This window comes from Anastrepha obliqua, chromosome 4 (assembly GCF_027943255.1).
Source record: "Anastrepha obliqua isolate idAnaObli1 chromosome 4, idAnaObli1_1.0, whole genome shotgun sequence".
Classification (NCBI taxonomy): domain Eukaryota; kingdom Metazoa; phylum Arthropoda; class Insecta; order Diptera; family Tephritidae; genus Anastrepha; species Anastrepha obliqua.
In genome coordinates this window covers 116225580-116252355 of record NC_072895.1, presented here as the reverse complement: position 1 = coordinate 116252355, position 26776 = coordinate 116225580, and the positions used below count along the sequence as shown (strand labels likewise).

General features: G+C 33.7%; 2 non-coding genes across 2 annotated transcripts; one reads left to right on the top strand and one right to left on the bottom strand.

The window, feature by feature from the left end:
- Positions 1-15708: 15708 nt before the first annotated feature.
- Positions 15709-15780, top strand: Trnam-cau (transfer RNA methionine (anticodon CAU)). The gene has a single exon. It is a non-coding gene; the product is annotated as a tRNA-Met (tRNA).
- A 9716-nt stretch (positions 15781-25496) lies between these two features.
- Positions 25497-25568, bottom strand: Trnam-cau (transfer RNA methionine (anticodon CAU)). Its single transcript has one exon. It is a non-coding gene; the product is annotated as a tRNA-Met (tRNA).
- Between the last annotated feature and the right edge of the window lie 1208 nt (positions 25569-26776).

Here is a 26776-nt window from a genome sequence, read left to right as displayed (position 1 = left end):
CTCTATGTGCAGAGATAAACTTAGACAGAAATTTCCAGAATGAGCGATTTGCCGCTCCAATAAGGCCTGCCTGTATTGATCGGAGCAGATAGTAATCCGAAGGTGCAATGTCTGTGGAATACGGTGGGTGGGGCAAGATTGCCTAATCCAGTCCCTCTAAATATTTCTGGACCGATTTAGCAACGTGTGGCCTGGCGTTGTGATGCAGCAAAATTAGTTTGTCCCATTCCGATCGCTTTTCTTTAAGAGCTCAATTCAAACGCATTAGCTGCAGTCGGTAACGATTGCCAGTGATAATACATGACACCTTTCTGATCCCACCAATTGGACAACATAACCTTCGAAGCATGAATATTTTTTTTCGCTGTCGATGGACCTGGTTCACCTGGCAGGCTCCAACTTTTTCCACGCTTAGGGTTATCATAATAGATCCATATTTCCATTTTTCCCCGCCAGTGACGATGCGATGCAGAAAACATTTTCTTTTCTGCCGTTTAAGAAGCATCTTACACGTCACCAAACGTCTCTCGATATCTCTCTTCTGCAATTAATGAGGCACCCAATTACCTCCTTTCTGGACCTTTCCCATTGCATGCAAACTTTTACCGACGGTTGATCTGTCAACATCCAACTCTTTAGACATATCATCAAAGCTTCGACATGCGTCTTCATCCAATAATTGTTGTAGTTGAGTATCTTCGAATATTTTCGGTGCCTCTTCGCGATCGCGAGCACTTACGTCACAATTGCCTCTTTAGAAGCGTCGAAACCACTCATTAAGAAGTTGCATTTGATGGAGTGTGATTACCGTAAATTTTAGCTCTTTCAGCTGCACTTTTCTTGAAAAGGTAATAGGGAAGCATAACTTCCCATAAACGCTGTTTTTTCGGTACGAACGTAGACATTTTTGAAGTCAGATAAAATAGATTCTTTACACTTAAAACGAATGTGAACTACTGTGATCGAGTCCTCACATATACACCTTAAAATCATCAGTATATTACTAGAGCGAACACAAAAATAGTATCAGCAGCGATCCCTCTTTTACGAGGGCGGAAACTTATTCCCATACCCAATATAAAGCAGTTTTTTGAAAGGGTGTAAGTTTTGGAAGCAATTTTTACAAATTAAATATATAAAATTGAATTCTACCAATAAATGTGGCACTAACGGCACGGAATATTGATTTTTTAATTGGTAATTGACCTTTGCATAGCTCAAAAATTTTAATTACCTTACTTAAAATCATGGAAAATGTACAACTAGGCAGCTGTACTATACAAATAGACAAGCAATGGAGCGCATAAAGATCGAAATATAGAGTTCCATCACTTAAAATCATTTTTTTTTATTTAGTAAAAAATAATAATTTCCTAGACTAGATTTAATTTAAAGATCTTCTAGTCACTGCGATCGAAATTAATTAATTTTGAAAAACCACTGATTGAACTACGCTCATTCAATAGCTGAGAGATGCCACCTCGATTATGAACTTCCGCTTAAAACTTAGAAAAAGAAATATGTTTATAACAAGCGCATTCAGAGCTTAACTGACACCATGAAAAGGCACTTCACTGCTATGCAGACACAGGTCAGCAAATATTTTATTACTCACTTTTCTGTCGCCATGGCTCGGAAGTTACACCGAATGCAGTAATATTCGCTTAAATAGAAATAAAGACTAACAGATAATTAATTATAAAGGAGCTGCATGACAGTTCATGGGCGGTACCTTAATCAGTGAGCTCCCTGCTAGATTGCATGTAATTTCCCTACCCAAAAATCCGACTAGAAGATCTTCGTATATGTGATATGATATTTTCTACGGATGGAGGACAGTTCATTGTAGACTTTTTTTCAATCAAATCGGGTTTTCTTTTCATTTTAATATAAATAGCGCCCGATCTCTTAAACCTACCAACCGCAAATTGGAACTAAACAATTCACAAAATATAATAATTTTTAACACTAACACTTCCCTATTTAGTTTTTTATAAGAACATATACATTTCCCATCAATTTTCGCATCAATCTTTCTTAAATTTTCATTTAAATCCCCAAACCTACTCGCATGAAAAATTCTCACAAATAAACGTGCCGACCTTTTTCCATGAAACTATGCCCAAATTTGTAAAAAATAGTTAACTCATCAACAATTTCACTAAAAATTTTCAAGGTGACCCCATACCAGCAACAACAAGTATTTAGCTGAAATTAAAAAGAAAAAAAAAACAAATCTCAATAACAACTTTTCACCTCAAACAAAAAGTGTTGAAAATGAACAGAAGAAAGCATTTCCTCTCATCTATGAAGAGCAGCTGAAAAAGTAGCCGAAATGGATGCACTGCCTTGCCAAACGCCTACACTCACAAAACTAAACTATCGAAATCAATTACTTTGGCATACCATAAAAAGCACCCTTATCGCTTTTTATAGCCAAACACTTCAAATAACCTTTTTGCGTAAAATTTACTGCTGGAATTTTTGAAGGCCTTACATTTGTGCTTGCCTTACGCTACTACTTTATTCTCTTAGTAAACTACTGGCGCTGCAGTGGGGCGCTACAACTACAAACAAGTCGAAGGAAATATTTCAATATTATTAAAAATTTAGTATGGGCCAAATATATAAATTGCTATTCAGGGCCTAAATACAATATAAAAAAGAGAAAAAAATTAAAAAAAAAGAGAAAAAAATTAAAAAAAAAAGAAAAAACATAAAAATATTAAATAACAAGCAAAGTAAAATGGGAAGGTTGGTGATAACGGTAAATGTGCGGTAAGAATGTAGTTCACTGCTATTACTGCTCTCGGCATAGTAATATATGAGAAAAGGAAATATTTATGCATATGTGTGTGTGCGTACTTGCCTCTCTCTACATTTTGTGGCCTCAATAAATTGATATTAAATATTTTAGCCATTTGCGTTATGAAAAGGCCAAAGGGGAATATAAAAAAAAAACCAAAAGGAGAAAAGAATGTGTGGTGGAGAAATACAAAGTAGTATTGTGAAAGAGGTAAACGCAATGTGGTCCTTTTTCGTAAGTAAGATGAAACAAAAGATCAAGGCAATAACCGCGCACGGGAAGCACATGTACAGGTGGTTGCCAAATTATTGGGGAAACTTATGAAAAATTTAAAATAACTAAAAGCAAAATTTTTTCACTGAAATAAAGCGATTAATGAGAACGGATCAGTGTGTGCCCTCGCTTAGTCCAAGCGGAACTTTCTCCACCCATATTCCACCAAGAGAGGAGTGGACCGGGGGCAACACTTGGGGACAGGGCCTAGTTCACCTGTTCATGGATGGGATGGCTCGAAGCTGAACGGTAGAGTTGGAGGAGAAGTATTCTGCAAAGAGCTCCCCATCAAACTCAAATTCAGGCTACCAGATCACATCACTGCGGCGTGTTCCAAGCAGAGGTGGCCGCTTACTTGCGTAATAACTGTTAAGAAGGTAAATATTATATTTACTCCGATAGCCAAGCGGCAATTAGCGCACTAGGCTCTATTATGTGCATTCAAAACTGGCCAGGGAATGCCTGGTCTCTCTCTCTCTCTCGATTGCATCAGAATTCTTCGATATAAAGATAATTTGGGTACCTGGTCACAGTGACATTGCTGGAAACTGTGAAGCCGACGAGCTGGCCAGACACGGTTTATGAGATAGTGTGCCCGCGAAAGGAGATGATCGGGATCCCCTTGACAACCTGCGCTCTACTCCTGGAAGGATGGGCTTTGCACCAGCTCAGCGAGCGTTGGGCAAGTACACGAGCGTGTAAGGTCGCGAAGTCCTTCTGGCCACGTTTGGATAGGAAGCGTTCGATGAAATATTCTGAGGATCACAAAATCTCAGCTCTCAAATTTCGTGGGCATCCTCACGGGGCACTGTCCGCGGGGTATACATGCCGTGAGACTCGGAATTAATTCGAGTCCTTTTTGCGTCAGCTGTATGGAGGATGAGGTGGAATCATCTCACCACCTGCTCCTCAGCTGCCCAGCTCTCGCGGGACTAGGATTCAAGCATCTTGGTTCTCACTTCTTTTCTGCGCCTGCTGATATAGCAGGACTTGATAACAAAAATCTGATGAACTTCATCAACAGCATAAAGAGGTTAACCCAACCGCAGACCAGTCACTGTTCATAATCCACAAACACTCAACCCTCGCTATCCCTTTCCCTTTCGTCTGTAATGAAATGATTATTAAAGTAATTTTTATTTCATTTATTTAATTTTATTACTTCAAGCCGGGCATCCAGCTTGTAAAGCAATTGTTTTATTTCTTGTCTCTTACATACTACGTACAAGCGTTTTTATAGGAATTTTAGTCAATGCAAACCAATAACAATTTTTCGGTGTTTACTTATGCAATATGATTCTAGCAATTCACGCGCCGCACATAAAAGAATTACGTTAGCTATGTTTGCATTTAGTTTCAAGTGCAATGAACCTTTTAAGAAATATGATACTATTTAAACGGCACAGCAAAGTGAATGCATAAGTGGACAATAAATAAAAAACCAAAACAAAACAATAAGTGTTAAGGCATATCCGACTTATAATCATACTACACGTCCCTTTTTCCTTCACCTTTTTCCCCCTCTTCCAATGATATCACAAAGGACGAACCAAACTTTTTTCGTCCAAGTGAGCCCACTCTTTGGGGGCAACCATCACTACCTATCCAACCTAACCTAGTAAACCAATCAGTACTCAGTGGCATTTCTATTCACCTCAATGATGGCTTTAACTTACCTTAGAAAGCTATATATTTTTTACGGGGTTTTAATGACAAACATTGAAGGCATGAAAAGAAAGTTGGCCAAATATGACTTATGTATCTAACTTTTCTATCTTTCTTGCCTTGATGGAATTAGATCGGTGGCCATTTCCGCCTCGCTGATCTCCCACAGCGTTTTGATAGAATTCTTGCTTGAAACATTGGTAGGCCAAGATAAATTTGAATTTTGTTGTATGCCATAAATTTTATACCAACTCTGGTTTTATAAATTGATGCAAAATCTTGTATAATTCCTGAATGATTTCATCATCCGGGAGACACTCCTTCAGTGAAAAACTTATCTGTATTGTAGCATTGACAACGTAGAGGCGTTCAACGTCCTCAAAAGCCAAGAAAGGTTTTAATTATCAAATAAATATAAACTTGGCGAACATAAATCATAAATTACAACAACATTTGTGCAACTTAAAACTGCTTTGAAGTAAACCCAAAATAAAAAATTTACAATACCCCAATAATTTGGCAGCCGACTATTGCTACGATGCATCAACACCTGTGTGGATAATAATAGCAGTGCGACATATTGTAAAGTTTGACTATTTATTTAACTTATTTTTTTGTTTTTTTAATTCAACGAATTGCATCGAGTTTTCAAACTTTTTATTAAAAATATTTAGAAAAATTTTGGGTATGCAGTTTTGTACCAGTTCAAAGTAGCTCGAAGTTTACATTGAATTTTGATATTATATTTCTTATTAGCGCTGAAAAGCAGTTTTTTCCATGTAAGGCACTACATTTTTTTATATCTGGAAATAGACAGACCAGCACACAAAAAAATGGTCAAAAATCAAAACGTTTTTTGAGCGACTTTAAACTTGCAATTTGTGATGCCAAAATTTAATGCCCTATAAAACTGCATTCTCAATAATTTTTCTAAAAAATCTGTTTAAAGGTTTGAAATTTAGATGAAAATTTGTTAAAGTTTTTTTTAATTATGTCGCAAGTTTAAAATTCAATTGAAAATTTGGTATTTTTTTTAAATTCTTTAAAAAAATTGAAACTCAGATGAAAATTTGTTAATTTTTTTTTTAATTGTGTAAAAAATTTGAACCTTTAGCTATTTTTTTGTTTTTGTTTTGTAACACAAACTAAGTTAAAAAAGTAAAAAATTTCAATTAAAAACTAAATAAATGGTCAAGACTTTGCAAAATGTGGCGCTGCATATATTGTGAGCACAGGTGTACATACCAAAATACAAAAATACAACCTTGCGGTTGGGTAGAAAGCCTCAAGTGTATGCGGAAATGTCCAACTAAGGTCAGGCAAGACGAAGATTTTCAAAAGAAACATTCAGTGCGTTGCTTTACCGAAACTATTTATATATTTATTTAAGAAATGGCAATGCATGCGAGAGACGATGAGTAGGTGGAGGAGTGCAACTATTTCTCATAAGCAAATGTGCGACAAAGGCAAATATTTTCCTAGTCATAATAGAACTATATTTTCTATATTTGCCTTGACTCTTTGGTGGTTTTCTTTTTTTTGTTTTTTGTAATTTTTTTCTGCGGTCTCAACATTGCGCCTTTTGGCAAACTACCAGTTGCTCAATATCTCATGCAGTTTCACTTAAAAATTTTAGCGTAAAGCGCAATTTTCGAATAACTCGAATGAGAAAATATTTCACTCGTGAAAGAATTTCTTAAGTAAATATGAAGTTTTTAACAAAGGACTTTGAGTTATTGGAAAATAGGTATTTTTTAGTCCATGGGTTGACTGATTTTTGAATAAATAATTAGAAATATACGAGTATGTTCCGGGGAATATGGAATTATTAGGAGAATAAAATATTAGAAATTAGAATTATGGGAAAATAGAAGTCATCAACAGATTCGCCCGCCAAGCGATTTTTGTGTCTGACACAAATTTTCCATACAACTCAAGGCTGCACCTCTGAAAACCCCATAGAAAAACCAGTATACGAGGGGTACCTTTTATATTTTGGGATTTGGCAACCCTGGTGTTGCAATCTGGCAACTGACAGCTGTATCGCAAAGTTTGACATTTTTTGGCTTTTACCTACTCAGAACGTTTTGAAATACCAGCGCTATTTGTGTTGTTTACAATAACTTAAAAGATTCATCTCATACCAAAAATTGAATTAAATCGTGAACATTTTCGTGCGATTATTTTTTACACCTTTCGACGTGGATTAACTCAGCAACATTGCATGGATGAACTTAATTCATTTTTTGGCGATGAAGCTCCGTCAAGGACCAGTGTTTATCGATGGTATAGTGAATTCAATCGTGGTCGTAGCTCACTCCAAGACGAATTTCGTGAAGGTCGTCCAAAATTGTTATTGTTCCGAAAACCATTGATCCTGTGCACGAACTGATATTGCAAGATCGTCATGTGACCTATCGTGAGATTGAGACAATCTTAGGCATTAGTGGGACCAGCATACATTCAATATTGCATAAACATTTGACTGTCAAAAAAATTTGTTCGCGTTGGATCCCACACAATTTGTCAATCGCTCAAAAAAAGGCTCGTGTCGATTGGTCGAAGGAAATGCTCAAAAAATACGATCGCGGGGCTTCGAAACACGTCTATGACATCGTGACAAGTGATGAATCATGGATTTACGCGTATGAGCCCGAAAGTAAACAGCAGTCGACTGCATGGGTGTTTCAAGATGAGCCAAATCCAGCAAAAGTTGTTCGCGCACGAAGCACTTCCAAGCAAATGGTCGCCTGTTTTATCGGAAAAACTTGACATGTCGCAACCGTACCCCTAGAACAACGCAGAACAGTAAATTCTGAGTGGTACACAACCATTTGTTTGCCAGTTGTCTTCCAAGAAATTAGGAAAACCAATCGCCAAAGACGGATCACTCTTCACCAGGACAATGCGAGCTCTCACATCGGCTCAAACAACTGCATTTTTGAGCACCCAAAACATCGAATTAATGGGTCATCCGCCGTATAGTCCTGACTTGGCACCGAATGACTTCTTTTTATTCCCGTACGTAAAAAACCAACTGAGAGGTCAACGTTTTTCGACACCTGAAGAAGCGTTTGCGGCATTCAGAATGCATGTTTTGGAGGTACCTCATTCAGAGTACGAAAAGTGCTTCGACAATTGGTTCAAACGCATGCAAAAGGGTATAGATCTTCATAGAGAATATTTTGAAAAGCAATAAAGTGATTTTCGATGATTAAAATTTGTTTTTGTTCTCTAATCCCGACATATAAAAGGCACCCCTCGTAATAACTAAAATTCAATTCTCTTTCATATAAGCCAATTCTTATTACTCTTAGTGTCAAATTTAGGAATAGTGTAAGAATTTATTTGTTGAATTTTCTCGCTCTGCATTTGGATTGCTCTTATTTCAGAGGTACGCACTCTATAAAGCTTCCAATATTTTCAAAGCTAGTCCACGTAAAGTGGATTTTATTTATCATAAGCCTAAATTTGCAAATTTTCAGTAGTAATAATAAAGGAGTGGAACTTTTTTATTTATACTTTAATTACACTTTCTCTTGGACTCTGTTTGGAACTTTAGTCGAGTTCGAAAAAGCATTCAAACACCCTAAACGCATTATGCTTCCTTTAACTTGAACATCCAGCATCTATAATTGTGCATTTCTGGTCCAATAAATTAGACTATTAATACAATTTCCATAAATCTCGGTAAACTATAATCTATAATCTGGGCCACAACTGCAGTAAGTGGCTTAAGGGGGGAAACCGGTTTAGATCGATCAAAAAATCGATTTTTTTATTGCATAAATCATTAGTATAACTACTCAAGAATATGTGGTAAAAATTTTAAAGCGAAATTCGCATTATTCCCTATTCTATGAACACGTAAGTTCCGCACCGTAGCGCGCGTTAGCGACGTTTTTCTCGAAACTACTTTTTTTCAACTGGTGGGCATTCTAGCTTAAAAAGTTATCGACTAATCGTTCTAAAATTTTTCGGGATTTTTTCTTTATTCAATTTTAATCTATATGAACCTAATTTTGGAATTATATTATTATTTAAAATATGGTTTTTTAAGCAAACTAGATGAAAAAATATGGTATAAAAAAACTACTTTGTGTTCAAACAAAAGCATGCAATTTTCAATATTTTTTTACCACAATTAGTTGTTAATAAAAAAAATTGCTGTTGATTTCAGAGAAAAATTGCAACTTCAGGAATTCCCACCAGCAAGACACTCGGATGGCGATCGTCCATGGACAGCACGCTCTAACGCCACTATCTCCCGCGGAATTAGCTTCAAAAAAATTTAAAAGTGTACCTAAAAATATAAATCAAATATCCTCTAAACTTAAACGATTTCTGATTATTCCGTCTTTGTTCAAAAAATTCTCGAAAAACACCAAAATTTTGGCCTCCTAAACCGGTTTACCCCTTAATTTTTTGGAAAAAATAGTACTTTTACATTCTGAATTTTCGGTTTTGCGGAGTATTACGATCCCAGCGCCACCTAACGGCTAAATTTTTTTTTGACATATTTCCTTTTAGTTTGGGAAGACATATTGCTAGTATGAACCAAATCGGATCATTTATACGATATTTTCGGATATAATGAGGGACATTCTAAGGTCAACACGTAAATACTTTTATTTAAAAATTGAAATTGAAAATTGAATTTGTGACTATATTTTTTTAAATAAATTAATTTTTTTTTCATAAAAACATATCTACTTCATTCTATAACAAATTGTATAAGTCTGAGTTTCAAACTTTGTGCAATAAAAATTTCACACTTTTTTTGGGCACGCAGTTTTGTAGCCTATTAAATTCCAGTATAAGAAAGTGCCAGCTTGAAGTCCATTAAAGCCCTCTTCGATTTTTGATAATATTTTAACTTGACGGTGTCTGCATACAACGAATGCGCAACAATATTTTTTTTATGAAAAAAATGCGCAACACCGTCAAGAAAAAAAATTATCAGAAATCAAAGGAATTTTCTAGCAACTTAAGACTTGCACTTTGCTAAAATTTAATAGGCTATAAAGCTGCATACCAGAAACTTTTCTAGAAATTTTATTAAAATCCATGTAATTGTGATTTAAATTTTGCGGAATTTTTCTAACTTTTGTATAAAGTCGCAAACTTGCATTTTTATGATTTTAGTTAGACAATGAGCTATACTTCTATAAAAAAATTATGAATATTAAAAAAGAAAAATAGTCAAAGCTTTTCAAAATGTTGAGGTGCTATCGTTCTGTCTTCTGGACTTCATATCAGCCTCAACGCTACTCGGTAATTGTATTAGTTAGTGGCTGATATGAGTTGCCGTGCAAGACAAAATCATTTATCTCATTAATTTGTAAAAATTTCTTTGTAATTAGTAATAATTTAATTAAATTGGTAATTAACTAAAATGTGTTTTTGCTAATAAATTGGACTAGGAATACCTTCATCATACTAACAGCGCACTACGAGGTAGAATAAGAAAGGATAGGATAAAAGACTGCTTACGCGAGGAGCCCACTTGGACAAAAAATCCAAATTTGTCCATTGTGGTGCCATACAGAGAAAAACAAGTGCGTGTCGCGTAGTACACATAACAGAAGTGAAACTTTCAAGGCAGACAAAGAAAAAGGGAGAGACTCGAGAGAGGATGAGAGAGAGAGAGAGAATATATATCTAAATAAATTCATAACACTCGCAGAGAATACAAATAGACAAAATTTACAAAAAACGGAGAAGGGTCGACCGGTGTACGTAAACGCCGGACACAAACCGTGGCAACAACGCGCACTACTCCGAGCGTTTATCACCCGCACAAACACAGCGATTCCAGGACCGCAGCAATGGCGCAAATTACCGCAAGGCCAATAAATCCGACAACGGAATGGATAGCACTTTATAGTACTCACAAGCACTAGCCAGGAAGCGGAAATAAGCGCCAAAAGCTAGGCACCAAAAAAAAAACGCCAAAAAAATTGAAACCAAACTACTCCAAACAGTAGGCGCCAAGGAAATATAACGCCAAAAAGGGCATCAAAAATATATTTCCTTCAAGTTTGCACCAACAACCAAGCGCCAAAAAGTAGGCAGTGTTATTTCTAACTAGAAATTAGCAACCACAAGGAAAAACTCAGGAAAAATAGCCTAAAGTGTATCTAAGATATATATAAAGTATGGCTCTCTCTCTTCTTTTCTTCTACGTTATATCTTTTTTATCTCTCGCGGAACGAAAATGCCCAAAACGTTGCATGACCTTGAAATTTTACTCTCCATTCTCGCTCGCCCACTTCAAAACAGTGGGGAAATAACCAAATAGGTGAAAAAAAAGGAAGAGGCAATTGTGTGGCAATTGTTAAAAATCGATTTATAATTATACCACTTTATTTATAATAAAAGAAGCTCCTAAAAGTCTTTATGAAAGTTATTATTTTTGTAATATAACTAATTCTTGTAGTTTCAAAGTTTTTTTTCTTTGCATTATCTCTGCGTAGAATTTCTTCCTACTCATTTTTCACTTGTTTTCCCACACTTATTCACGTGCCTGTTACCTAATCTGCTCACTGAAACTAATTTTCAATTATTTTAATTTTTTATTAACTTTTCAATTTTCAAACTTTCTGCGCAATTTTCACTTGTTTTCGCAGACCCATTCACCAACCTGTTACGTAATCTGTTCATTGATACTCATTTTCAATTATACTATGCTATGTATCTCTATATCACGCTTTGAAATGAAAACTTCCTGCTCATACAAAATTCGCCAGCCATTTTCTGCTCCTATCATCCTGCTTATTCCACAATCTTAAGCACTTTGTTTACCAAACCTCGATTTTATCTAATATATGCATGTATGTATGTACATACTTCTTCTTAACGTACTCCAACCCCACTCCCTTGACACATTTCAGGCTCATTCACTCCATTTGAGGTCATTTTTAACGTTACAATTTGTTCTTGAACATTTTCGTCATGTTGCAAATGTCGGTCAACGCAGCCAGCTGACACTTGACACAATTTACGTAGTGTCTAGTTTTGTATTGTACTTGAAGCACTTGTAAGTAGCAAAATTACAAAATACAAAAAAATAAAAAAAAACACCCAATTTTCCCGTCCTTGTGCCACTTCACTACGAAGTTGTGCCTGTCCTACGAAATAAATATTGCATATTTTTGGGGTTGTGCAGTCAGTTTTTCGACAGTTTTCAGTCTCGTTGGCGCACAATTTCATTTCGGGCATAAAATGTTAAAAATGCCAGGCCATTGTGTTCAAGGCACCTCCTTCTCTGCAATTTTCATACATACATACCTCTACTTATACAAATGCATATGGGTATATGTAGGCAGTAGCGTGCTTGTACGGTCAAGCTTGCCGTAATAATGACGTTAAGATCAGAAAAGGAGCAAAGAGCGTAACAACGACATTATTAAGTGGTTCAATCTCATCTGCACTGCATTCATTTCCGTCTTGAGAACTATAAAATATAAGCACTCATTCATTCACTCGTACTCTCCCAGCAGACAAACACACCAGTGCAGAACTACTTTACTGCCAGTTCGCTTTGCAGGTGAAGTAAGTTAAATATTGGTCTATCTTTTTAATGCTAGCAATTGGTTTTTTAACATGAAATTACGAAATGTAAACTGTCCGCCTTTGCGTAGGTGCCATATCAGTTAATGAATTAGTTCATAATAAACAAAAAGACACAATAGTCCAAAAATCTCCTGTTTTGGATGCGCTGAAAAAGTATATGCAAATAGATAAAGGAAAGTTTCGTAAATATTTTTTTACGGAAATGTCTTTATTATATTTAAATTCGTTTCATTTCATTTTTAAGGGGGCAGATACATGTAAACGGCCATATTTTCCCTGATTTTCATTAAAATTATTTAAAATGAAGAAATCAATACATTTTTTTCAAAATTGGCAGTTTATTTATACATTACAATAATATAAATTTTATTTTATTTTAATCATTTAAAATTACGGATGTACACTCAATTCTTCCAGAAAGGTCGCAGCGGGGCTTCTCAATCGGCGGGCATTGCAGCAGCGGCGTCAATGACCTGAATACAAAAAACCAAATGGAAAAAAAAATTCGCGGAATAAAATGTTTAAAAACAAAATTAATTTTGGGGCGAATTCTCCTAATATTTTTGCTTCGAAAAAATTATTTTTTCGAAAAATTTTCGAATTGTAAATTCACATAGAAAGTAATATCATAAAAAAGATGTGTGCAAAATTTCAGGGAGATCAATAACTTTTCGACTTATCGTGTACGCCATTTCGAAAAATATTGTTTTGAGAAAAACGCGTCTAAAGTTTGAATACACGAAAATTCCCAGCCCAGCGCACGAACGCAAAGAATAGAGTCATCACGGTTGACGATCTATAATATAAAAAATACTTAAATTTACGTTCTAAAATTTTTTTGACATATTCTTAAAGGATTATATTAAGATTTTATGAAAAAAAAAAATAGTTTTCTCCAAATTTTACAGGTATCTGTCAGATTAAAATTTAAGTATAATACATCCTCCAAAATTATTATATATATTTTTTTTTCATAAAAAACCAAGTTACAATCTTTATATAAAATTTATAAACATTCGATAAGCTTTCATTAAAATTACCGAGTTTGGGGTTAGAATCAAAAACAAATTTGTATACGTTGTTTTGCAGGTCAACCAATTTTAGTATTTCAAATTAAAGTTTGATTTTTGACAATTTTTTCTCCTGATTTGACATGGAAGATTTTTACATGGAAGAAAATGGGCAACACTGCCAACAAGATTCAAACTTTGTATATTATAAGTTTCAGAAAAATTTTAAAAATGTGCATTAAAATCACCCAAGTTTGAACCAGATTTAAAAAAAATTTACATAACTAGCATATCAAGCCATTAAATTTTACAATTTAAATTTAAGTTCGATGTTTGACAATTTTTTCTCCTGAAGGTATTATTTATATAAAATAAAATAGGCAACTCCGCCAGAAAAAAAATTTACCAAAATCAGCTAAAGTTTTCAAACTCGCACTTAGTAAACAATATTTTATTATGAGTTAAAATATTACTGAAATTTGTTTGTCATTTTTAAATTCGTTGTTCGACTTAATATGGCTTCATTCACAATACATATCTGCATCCTCCCAAATTATTATATATTAATTTTATTTTATTTATATTTATTTAAAAAAAGTTCGTTCTATAACAATGGCCATAATAATCCAAGTTTCAAATTTTGAAATGCAAGTTTCAAGATTTATAAAAATTCGAAAATTTTTCATCAAAATCACTGAATTTTGAATCAGAATTTTTCTGGATAAGGAAGTTAAAAATACCTAATCCATGATCAAAGCTCCGTCGCAGCAGTGGTATGTCCTGAGACTAAAAACTCCCGCTCGTTCGGAACCGTTCTTTACCCTAAAAGCGTTTTCGTATTACTTCAAAGTGGCGTTCCATCTTCCTCATTACAAAATCTATGCTAGTGTGCTTGCGACCAAGTCCCGCTTTTTCATCGGGAAAATTATTTCCGCGAAACCACTGAACGCTATTTTCTAGCCCATTAAATTTTAGTATTTGAAATTGAAGTTGGATTTTTCAACAATATTTCTCCTGAAGGTGCTTTTTGTATGAAAGAAAATAGGCAACACTGTCTGACACAAAAAATTAATTATCAAAAACCAACTAAAATTTTCAGCGATTTCAAACTTGCACTTTGATGTACTAAAATTCAATGGGCTACAAAACTGTGTACCCAATTTTTTTTATAAAAAGTTAAAATTAAAAATTTGATGAAAATTTTTCGAATTTTTTAAATCTTATACAAAGTTTTTAATTTACATTATTATGGTATTTGTTATGAAATTAACTAAAAAACTAATTGAAATTAAAAAGTAAACAAGTAAATAGTTAATCAAAACGTGTCGATAAGTAGTGCCATTATAATAACTTGAGGGGATGTTTTTCATTCCAATCTAAAACTAAGCAAAGAAACAATAACAATAAACATAAGATAATAATATTTTTTGCACTCTCCTCTAATTGGTAATTTTGCATCTAGTACAAATCAAGTCACTCTCGAACTAGTATCACTTCTATCAATTGATGAATTGTAATGTTTGCTGAGTAGCTTTGGCTTTACACCGCATGGCTCTTATGCACATAAATATGTACTTATTTTTCTTACTTGTACACTCGCTCATTGTGCCTTTTAAATGATTATCATGAATAATCAACTTAATAAATTACATTCCACTTATCATTTGTGCACTTTCCGCTTCGAACAATACATAATTTTTGCTGCATATTCATGTAGGAGAGCAATATGGTTGCTTGGATGTGTGCGAGCTTTAAGTTTTATCACTACATGAATCTGAAATTAATAAAGTAGCTGCTTATGCTGGCCACTTCGGTTGTTCTATATTGAGAATGAACGAGAAATAAGTGAGAAATGAGAAAAATACGAGTTTTCAAAATAAAAACGAAATAATGCAAGAGGCAAAAAATCCACCGCTCTTATAAATATTTGTCGAGGTAGTGGAATCAAGTGCGCTTGAATATTTGAGTTCCTTCCAGCGTAGTCTTGAATATGGACAGGCATTACTGATATTCTGGTAGTAAAGTAAAGGAGGAGTAAAGGAGGTTGTACAGACTGATTCTTTAGGCTGGTAGTAGCTTCGGCTACAAAAGTTGGTCAAACTCTACGAACTGCTTACTGCGACCGCAATCAGCAGGCTTTAAGACTATCCAATATGCAAATCAGGCTTACCTGCCAGTACGATAACTGTTATCATTTGCAACATTTCTGATAGTGAATTTATTTGAAATGAGTTAAGTATGTACAACGTCATAGGCTAAAAATAAAAAATTGAATAGATTTATGTTGTCATTTCCCGTTCATAGAGAAACGGAAGGGCACGCGAAGGGCGGGAGTACGCTAAAGCAACGGCTGACAAATTAAGCGAGTAACGGAATATAAGCAGAGTGGCGCAGTGGAAGCGTGCTGGGCCCATAACCCAGAGGTCCGAGGATCGAAACCTTGCTCTGCTAATGCGATGGTGTGCAATGCAAGTTTTTTTATTTTTATTTTTAATACTTTTTAACTAAAATAAAATAAATTTGTTATTCTTTGTTTCTTATCTCAAGTTTGGATTTTGTGCAAATATTTATCGTATTTCTATTTTAACATTCATTAAAATTAAATTTATTTAAAGACCTCCCTAGCAATCTAAATTCTAATAGAAATTATGTATGTATGTCCATTCAAATAAAAAAAGTTAATAAATTATCTTCAAAATAGTTGTTATTAAAGGCGTTTACTGTAAAGGCGTATTAGTTAAGGCGTGTAAATGAAATAGATATCTCAGAGTAATGAAGTATAATTTTTCACCACTGAAAAAATGCACTCAGAAAAATCACATCTGCACTCTTAACTAAAAAAACGACATATTTTTTTCGATTGTCTTAATTTTAATAGAAACCGTTATGCATTTTTTACACAAAAGCCAGTAGTCACAATGATTTCTACACACTTAACTCAAAAAATGTTTTTTATTATGAAATTATTCGGCAAACGTGTAATTTATGTGTGTATATTTGAAATTAGCATTAAAAAAATATGTCAGCTCATTAATTTTGGCTATTTCTGACAGCTATTACTGAAAATTGCTAAGAAAGTACGGGATACATGAGCGATTCAATGTCAGGAGATCGAAGTATTTTGGTGCATACTTTGTCCTAAGTTCTTCTAAAAATTGGTATTGTATATTTATAGGCTTGAATATAATAAGAGGTAAACCAAAAAAATTTAAAAAAAATTTCATAATTTTGATATGAAAAATAGAGTAAAATTATCGTATAGAGTTTTTTGGGGTGATATATCTTTGGTTGTTTTTAGCAATTTTTATTTCTATTTTTTAGGATAAAATTCACTATTTAAAAAAATTTAATATACACAATAATCTTTTGGAATTATATGCACTTTTAAAATTTAAACTTGTTAAGAGAGTTTTATTTTTAAACATACTTTTTAAAAAATTGTAATTTGTTTTTTTTTTTTTAATTTGGAAAAAACTTTTCTCACATTTTTTTTCAATAATAGCTAAGCCTTAGTAATTCCTAAAACTTTCTGGATATGATTCATGTAATAGGATTCGGTGTACATATCTATTTACTACAAGGTGAAGTCCAAAATAAACAAGACTGGTGTCATAAAAATTTTTGTGATGGCGCCATCTTTTTAATGAGTTGGTGCGGTGAAAGTTACATCCCTAGCTAATATCCAGTAAGAGCTTGGTGATACTCGGCTCAGTGGAAGCGAAGTTATTGCGTCTAAAGTGTCAGTATGTTTGTGTCATCGGTACAAAACTGAGTTTCGAACAAAGAGGTAACACCAAATTTGGTTTCAAAATCGGTTAAACGTTTACTGAAACATTTTAATTGATGAAAAATGTTTATGGCGATGGTTTGTCTATCTCGCGCCAGAGTTCATGAGTGGTTTACACATTTCAGAGATGCTTGTGAGGACATAAATGACAATGAACATTCCGTCCGCCCTAAATTAGTATTCACAACGTGCCAACGGGCCACACCGTCAATGCAATTTTCTATTTTGACGTTTTGAAGCGTTTGTTGCATCGCATTCGTCCGACTCGCCCTTAATACCGCGAAGGAGGAAGATGGAGGAAGTTCATCTTGTAATATTGAAATGTTGAAAATTATGGTGTGGAAATGAAATATCTTCGATTACTTTTAGCAATTTAGTGAAACTTTCAAGGCAGACAAAGAAAGAGGGAGAGACCAGAGAGAATGAAAGAGAGAGAGAAAGAATATACATCAAAATAAATTCACAACATTTGCAGAGAATACAAATAGAACTTAGCGACCACAAGGAAAAACCCTGGAAAAATAGCCTAAAGTGTTTCTAAGCTATATATATGGCATAGCTCTCTCTCTCCTTTTCCTCTCTCTCGCGGAACGAAAATGCCCAAAACGTTGCATGGCCTTGAAATTTTACTCTCCATTCTCGCTAGCCCATCGACGCCTAAGAAGTTTCACTTCAAAAATTTTTTATTTGGAAAAAAAGTGTTTTGCGGCTAAGGTTATAATTCTTGTAATGGGGATTCGATGTTTCTGCTTACTTACGCTTGTATTATTGAAAATTAAGGCTTAGAATTTTTTGAAGTGAAATATTTTCCGCTCTTTTGAACATTTTTGGTTTTATTTTCGTATTTTTTTAGGGCAAATATAATTTGAAAACAAAATAGTTATTTGAGAAATAAAATTCTATTTTTTGTGCGAAATTTCTGGAAAATATTTGAGTATATTTTAGTTGAAAAAATGGCTCTTGGAAATTTGCAAGAAAAATTAATTATGAAGTTTTAAAAGAACATTCTCAATATGTATTCCAAAAATAATACCACACTGTTTTTGTTTGTCAATTTCAGAGCATTTTCCCTTTTTCGATACCTTTTTTATAATTCTACATTACTGTGATTTTGTTAAATAGTTTTTTTTTTAATTAATCACTTCCTTCAAATTTCAAAGTCCTTTAAAAAGAGTAGAACTACAAATATTGTTTTACTACACCCCTGGAATTATTGTTGAAGCACCACAAGTTGTAATTATTTTATTATAAAAATATAGTTGAGTCCCTAATAAAGACATAACAATCAAACTTTGTACAAGATTTTTAAAGATTTTTAAAATTAAAAACAAATTTAATTTAAATTTTAAATATTTTTAAAATTTGTGTTATTATTATTACTTTATTTTTAATTTTTATTTCACAGATTTTTAAAATCTTTATTCGGAATTTGAGAAAAAAATTGAGTGCGCAGTTTTATAGGCCATTCAATTTTAGTGTAACAAAGTGCAAGTTTGAAGTCACTCAAAATTTTACTTGGTTTTTGATCATTTTTCCCCCAGAAGATATTTCGTATTATCGCTGCAGAGGAAAAAATTATACAAAACTACCGCAAACTTTCAGAATTTGTCAAAATGTTTGTTTCTTTTTTGTTTTAGTCGCATGATATTATCTTGTTAAGAGATTTTCTACAACTGCGAAGTAATAGCCACAGTAGTGAGTATAGATTTCGTTTCGAATTCTCGACTAACCTGCGGTATCAATCAACTCAGAAATACTTTAAAATAAATTAAAATACTTAATATAAATCACTTACGACTCCCCAACAAACTACGCTGACTCAAATTAAAGAGCATAAACAGCCTCAAATAAAGCGCCAGAGAATTCACAAGCAGGAGTTCTTAAATCGAGCGCCGTACCTACACCTTTATTACTTATCATTATGCCAAACAAATGCGACGCTGAGGGGGTATACAGTTACACAACTGCAAAGGATGAACTCAAAGTATGCCAGTGCGGGTATGTGTATTTGTGCGTAATTATTGACCATCATGCATGGGCACATGATGAGCCATCATTATTCATTTTTTGCTGCCAACCGAGTGGAATGACGCGCTGTCGGTTGGGCCTGTTAAAGCACGAGAAAAATGATAAATCTGCAGCATCAGGGGGAGAGAGTGCATAGAGTGGATAACGCGCAGTAGATTAAGGTTATTTAATCAAACCAGCCTACAGGATTAAGGTGGAAAAAGTCAATGAAAGTGAATGAGAAGCGCCGCGTCGGTAAGTATATGGGGCAACCAAAGTAGGCGGTGTGATGGGAAGCGGTCATTTGCGGTAATGAGCGTTGCATGTAAAATATCTATGGTGCAGTGTTATTGTTTCCTTGTAAATGTATTCCCGTTTTTTTTTTCTGGTTTTGTTTTTGATGAATTTACAGCAACTGGCCGCAGCCGCTAAAGCGAAGGGAAGAGTGACTTATTGACCGAGCGGTGGTGTGGGGTAAGTGCGGCTGTTGTTGGCACGCTGCGGTGTCATACATAGAATTCGTTGGTGTTGTTTATTGTTGTGTGCCTTTGCCGCACGCTTGCTTAATGAAGATGATATGCCACATCGTAGCGACGTAATAGTTGACGATGATTTCCATCACGGAGTGGCCGCACTGTTGCGGTACGGCATGGCTACATATCCATACAAATATACCCAGGCTGCTGTGTTGCAAGTATGGCCTACGTCGCTAGCTTTGCCATGATGGCTGTGATGGAATGTGATCCAAAGAACTCTACCCAGAATACTCGCAGAATAAACACCTGCATTCACGATAATAGTTGCGCGACAAGGTTTGGATTATTTATTAATTATTTATTAATTTTTTTTTTGAAAATATAATTCATTCAAATACAATAAAAACCATATAACTTAAGCTTCAAACTTTGTAAAACAAGTTTTTTAGTTACAAAAAAAATTTATGGTAATTTATAATTAAAATTTAGATAAAAAATTTTAATTTTTACGAAAATATGTATAATTCATTCCATTAAAAAAAATGTTAACTAAAAAATTTTAAAATTTTAATTTTTTTTTTAAATTAAGGCACTAGGCGAGCTCAACTCTTTTCTTTAATTTTTAATTTTTAATTTCTAATTTAAAACTTTTATTTTTTTTTAATTTTTAGTCAATTTGTTTTTAAATAAAAATCAACTAAAAATTTAATATTTGTTTAAATTGAATGAAAATTTTAATTTTTAAGTTTTTAGTTAAAGTTGTTTTTTTATTAATTGTTTGCGTGTCAGTCAGGATTTTTAGAAAAAATCTGAGAATGCAGTTTTGCAGAACAATAAATTTTGGTTGCTTTTCTATATTTTTCATTCATTTTTTTGTTGACGTTGTTATGCAATTTCTTCCGTGCTCTAAATTTTTTTATGTGGTCAAAAAACACAATACCGCTTGCAAAAAAAAGTTCAAACATCAAAGTGATTTTTTAGCTACTTCAAACTTGCACTTTATTATACCAACAATTAATGGGCTATAAAGTTGCATACTTGAAATTTTTATAAAGACTAAAAAAAGGTGTTGATAAAAAACAAATTAATTAAAATTTTGATAAAAATTTTTGGAATTTTTTTTAATTTTGTTCAAAATTTGTGTGATTATTGCTGTAGTTTAAACTACATTTCTATATAAAAAAAATATATAAAAAAATAAGTAGTCAAAACTTACCACTATGGCACGCTGCTCTTATTGTGAGCACCAGTGTATATGCATTAAATAAGGCGGACGAAAATAAAAGCGAAAAAACGCGCTAATGTTGGTGGTGGAACAAATAAGAAACCAAAAAATTTAACAGACACTTACAAATGTGTTGCCATTATTTTCCTGACCAGCCTGGCGCGCACGTTGTTGCCTATACCGCATTACTTCATTACAGGCAAATTGCTGGTTGCCAGACGAATAAAAAATGCTCACAAACTCATACGTACAGAAATTTGCTGGCATTTTTTGGAGTAGACTAACTCATATGTATGTATTCGTACGTATATAAAAGAGCGCTACCGTGTTGGCTTTTGGCAATCTCCTGGTTACTGCCTGGCTGTAGTTGCTGTTGGCAATAGCTGCCCTGTTCAGTGGTATGCCGGCAGCTGCTCTGGACGTCGGTCAACTCATCATTTCAGCTTCTCACTGGCTCTTCATTCGCATCGCCGCCGGACTTCCGCCTTCAGCAGGCAGAAGTGTATCAATTTTTAGCTTAGTAATAGATTGCTGGTTATTTTCCTTTTAATTTAAACCATCACTTTCGACCACAAACGTAAATGTAGCGTGCAAATAGGAGGAGTATAGGGAAGCGGACATATGTAATGCGAACACATCCAAATAAGGGCGTTTATGTGGGGGATGTGCATGTATTGGGGCACATACATATATAATTGTAGTTACATGCATTTCAATATAAGTTTTGTACCCAGTACATATTTCGACTTAGTTTCTTTAAAACGGGCACTCAAAAGGCACTCAAGAGACACTGAAGGGGCACTCAAGAGTGTTCAGGCGGCGCAAGACTCCACTGTATTGCCCAGAATTTAAAAATTTTGCCAATCTGAATCGTACGTACGAGTATATGCAAAGTGCTCACAATTAAGGCACAGCGACATTTTACAAAATTTTGACTATTTATTTTTTTTACAAACACTGAATTCACGTTACAATAAAAAATTTTGGTTGATTTTTGATAACTTTGTTGACGCTGTTGTTCCTTTTATAAAAAAAATTTCAAGATTCATAAAAATTCGACAACTTTTCATAAAAATAAAAATTTTCATAAAAAATTTCAAGATTCATAAACATTTTTAATCAGAAAAAAATTCAAGTGCACAGTTTTGTAGCCCCTTATATTCTAGTACAAAGTGCAAGCTAAAAACTCTACTTGAGTTTTGATCATTTTTTTCCTTAACGGTATTTCTCATTTTCCTCATATAAAAAAAATTCTGCATATAAAAAAATGTCTCCATATAAAAAAATTCAATCGTTCATTAGTTATCAACCACAGCTTGTTAAAAAAACTGTTATTACAAGTTTAAGTATTATCAAGTCGAATCTATTCAAGGTGATATCAGTAGACCAGCTGATTAGTGTTTTTTCATTCGCCGTGTCCATGTAGCTGTCAGCCCAGAATGAAACAAGGCGAATTCATTCTTTCTTTTCTACTTTGCCAATACTTTGCTTTGACAATCAAACGCACAAACCATTGTTGTTGGTCTAATACCACCACCTTGGATAAATGAGCTCTTTTTGTAGCTCCAACGGCATGTAGGCTGTTCAACGCCATTCGTCCTTTTCTTTTTCTTGTCTACTTTCTATTGTCGTGATTTTCTGATGTTGTTGGTCTAGTGCTATCACCTTTAATGAATTCGTGAGAGATGTATAAGCCTTTGAGTTGCGAATTAAAATTCAATTGTCGAACTAGAAGAGATTTTTTTTTTTCTTACTTTAATAAATTATACAAATTTCTAATATTTTAATAATAATTTTATATTAATAATTGTTTTAAAATTTATATTCCAAAAAACTGCAAAAAAGTGCATCGGGTATATAAGACTATTTATATATTTATTAAACCTGTCTATGTATCATATTTCAGCATCCCTGCTAGTTCCATATACACATGGAAATTTTCAATTATATACTCCGAGAAATATTTCATTTCTGTTACCAACGCTTTTTCGTGAAAGAAGAGCTGAACTCGGCAATTAGTTTGTAAAATAGGTTAACATGCACTAATGACGTTTTCCATTCATTTTCACTCTCTGCAACCGCACATGCACTTCACCCTTTGCCCATCACGATTCTCATTACTATTTCTGCCGCCAAGCCCTTACAAACATGCATACGTACATACAGACACTCAATATTATGTTCACTTATTACACGAAGTAATAGATTTGCTGTCAGCCACTCATATGAGTATCATCAGAAGACAGACGATGAGCAACAATACTCGTATGTAAGTATGTATAAGTAGATATAGGAGAGAGAGAGAACATTTGACTTTGGCCATGGAAGTATTTGTTTGCGGCTGCTTGACTGCTGACCCAGTTCGCATGAAATAATACACAATTTAAATCTTGTTTATTGCTTTTGATTAGAAAAATTTAATAAAGCAGTTTATTGTGTGAATTTTGTGGCTGTCTGGTTAAGTCGTTTGTTAAGCGCTCGCACTCACTTGGAAAGGGAGAGTGTAAAGAAATCAAATCGAGTTTTGAGGGATAAAAGTGAAGATATGTAGGACATTTCAGATATTTTAATCAGTAATAAAAAAATAAATGAGCTAAAAAATAAAATTAAAAAATAAACGTATTTTATGTTGGTTTGTTGTAAGTTGAAATTAAGTCTAGGGTAGTGCAAAATTAATCACCTCATCGGAGAATTTATAATATGGAACAAAATAAAGATTTCCATCCCTAGAATTTTTTTTCATTTTTACATAAATTATTCAAAACCAAAATTGGATGATTAATTTTGCCCCACCTAATATTTACTTTGAGGACCTAATAAAAAAAAAAAAATAAATAAATAATAGACGCTTGCACTTCTGTTAGGTTTGTGGCGCGCGTCTTGATTCGGCTACAGTTTCAAGCCGAATGGCAGATATTTTTTATGAGGAGCTTTTTCATAGCAGAAATACACTTGGAGGCTTGCCATTGCTTGTACAGGGGCGACCGCTATTAGAAAATACTTTTTCTGTTGTTCATGCATGGAGATTCGTGGGAGGGAATTGTTTTTTTTTTAGATTTTTGACATTATAGGTAGAATTATTGTATATACAAAAAAATTGTTTCCTAGAACTTTTCAATCTAAATTTGTATTTTGCATTTATAGTCTAATAATTTACCTCTTTAAAAACAACGGTCGTCAAGCTTCGTTCTCATTAATTACAAAATTTCACATATTTCCTTCTGAGCACACAAAACTTTCAAAAAAGTTAAAATTGAGTATTTAACAACTCAACTTTTTAAGATTATGAACAAAATCATTTTTTTTTCTCCACAGAGTATTGACGAATAAGTTTCTAATTTAATAAAAAACAATTTTATAAAAAAATATGTTAATAGAAAAGTTAATTTTTTTTATTTTCAACTCAAAAACAAAATTTTGTACCACACAATACCGAAAGATGTTTTCCTATAAAAGTATATAGTAGCCTTTTTGTTAAAATAATTTTTTTACGCTTTTTAAAAATTGCAAACAGTACTGTTTGGACCTTAAATAAATATTTCGAGAACTTGGTACCACAACCAACTATTTGTTCACTGTGTGAAAATTCATAATATGACTTGTATGGCGCCTTGCGACCCACCTAAATACATTTTCAACCGCTTAAGGAGGGAGCCTGGTTTATAAGGTCAAAAAAATCAATTTTTTTTTCGTTTTAAGCGATTCCTTATATATTTCAGAATATTCACACAAAGTTACAGATCCTAATTCTCAATATTTCCGTAGATACAAAGCCAAAGGTAGGCGAGCGTTAGGTAGTTACGCTGTGACCGGACAGCTATAGTACAAACTTTATCTTCTTTTCTCGACTTTTCATTTTTATGATTTCTTTGAATTGGCGTACATGAATGAAAAAAAAACTAATGAACCTTTTGAAATGAATCATAGCTTGTTCCCTTCAGTATTAAATTCTCTTCTACAAAATAGATAAAAAAAAAATTTTCAAGATTTTTATACCAAGTTGAAGTGATTTTTTTTTTATAGAAAGGCATTTTTTTCTTTAAAACCCCCAAAAAGTTGAAATTTTGGAATTTCTCTCAGTTTTCTTAGTTCATCTAGAATAAGAAATCATGATAATTAGAAATCCATTTGAATTTTTTGCTTTAGATAATAATTACGAGCTGTATCTTGTACGCCAGTTGGAAATTCCAGCGTTGCAGCGCTCTACTAATTTCTATGTTAAACATTTTTTTCAACTTATTTTAACCAGTACAAAAATTTTTTATACTTTTTAAATGTTCATTAAAAGACAGAAAAAATTTTGCAGTGCTAGATTAATTTTTTCCTTAAAAACAAAATCGCAAAGAGATGCAATTTTTAGACCTCATAAACCAGGCTCCCCCCTTAAGGTTTACGAAATACAACAAGACGACATTTACGACCACTTGTGAATACCGCAACTATATAACAAAAAATAAAGAAAAATTGCATGCACTTTTTTGAAGACCTCACAAAAGTAGTAGGTCTTAAAATTCACACACCGTTGCCAATTTTCATTAATGCTCAGTCAAAAATTATTGCTTGACTGGCAGGAAAATCAACAAAAAAAAATTATTAAAACTCATATTTTATTTCTAAAACTAAAAATATTGAAAACACAAAAAAAGAACTGCAAAAATTTGTTCGCATCAACTAGCAGAGCAAGGTTTCGATCCTCGGACCTCTGGGTTATGGGCCCAGCACGCTTCCACTGCGCCACTCTGCTTACATACCGTTACTCGCCCAATTTGTGAGCCGTTACTTGGTCATGCCCTTGCCCCTCGCTTGCACTGCCCTTATGCTACACAACAAGTTTTGCAGTTTGCGCTTTGCGCATTTAAAAAAAATGATTGGCTTATTTTTCAAATTTTTACAAAATGTTACTGAGAATGAGAAAATTTTTCGTTAGTTCTATAATAAATTGTAATGAATCTTTGTGTGGTTTTTATTTTTTTCTCAGTAAATTTCTAAGTCCAGCTCTTAAATTCTTACCCAATATTGTTCGAATAATTTTTTGAAATTTAAAGTAGAAATATTCAAAACGTCGAAAGCGGAATGTGAAGCGGAAATTTTCAAAATGTCATCCAATTTTCACATACTTCCATTATATTTAGTTTAATTACCGTAAATAATAGTTTTTCAAAAGTCTATCCAATCGCATCGCCATCTTCCACCCATCAAGAAAAATGTAATTAATAATATGCAATTAGCAGAGAATTTCGCAATTAATTCGCTTTGTTCGAAAATAGTCGGCAATTTTCTGCGTTACATGCGTTTATGAATAGCTTTAGCGATGAATGAGATTGAATAACAGGCTGGCTGAAGCGAACAATATCCAAATCCCATTTAAACTGTGTGCTACAAAACCTGTTAAAAATATAAAAAAAAAACACAAAAAACAAATATACACAGCAATCAGAATGCAAATAATAAACGAAAGTACAGCGGCGTATTTGTGAGTTTCAAGCGAGTGGCGCTCGGGAAGCTAGCAAGCCCCTAAAAGGCAAAGAAGGAGGCACTCGGTTTGTTAGATCTCGGCGATCAACTTTGTTGATAACTTGAATTTGCATTTAGCTGTAGGTGGAAGTGGATAGAAATCTGAATTTTTGTTGAGGAAATTTAACTATTAAAAGTGGACTCAAAAATTAATATTGCGACATAGTAATTTTCAATGAGTGCAGCTTAAATTCAGCTAGAATCACTAAAGCAACCGAAACCAATTTTTCGAAGAAGTTTTTAATGGTTTGGTCGCCGTAGCCGAATGGGTTGGTGCGTGACTACCATTTGGAAACACCAAAATTAAGAAACAAATTTTTCTAATAGCGGTCGCCCCTCGGCAGGCAAAGGCAAACCTCCGCGTGTATTTCTGTCATGAAAAAGCTCCTCATAAAAATATTTTGCCGTTTGGAGTCGACTTGAAACTGTAGGTCCCTC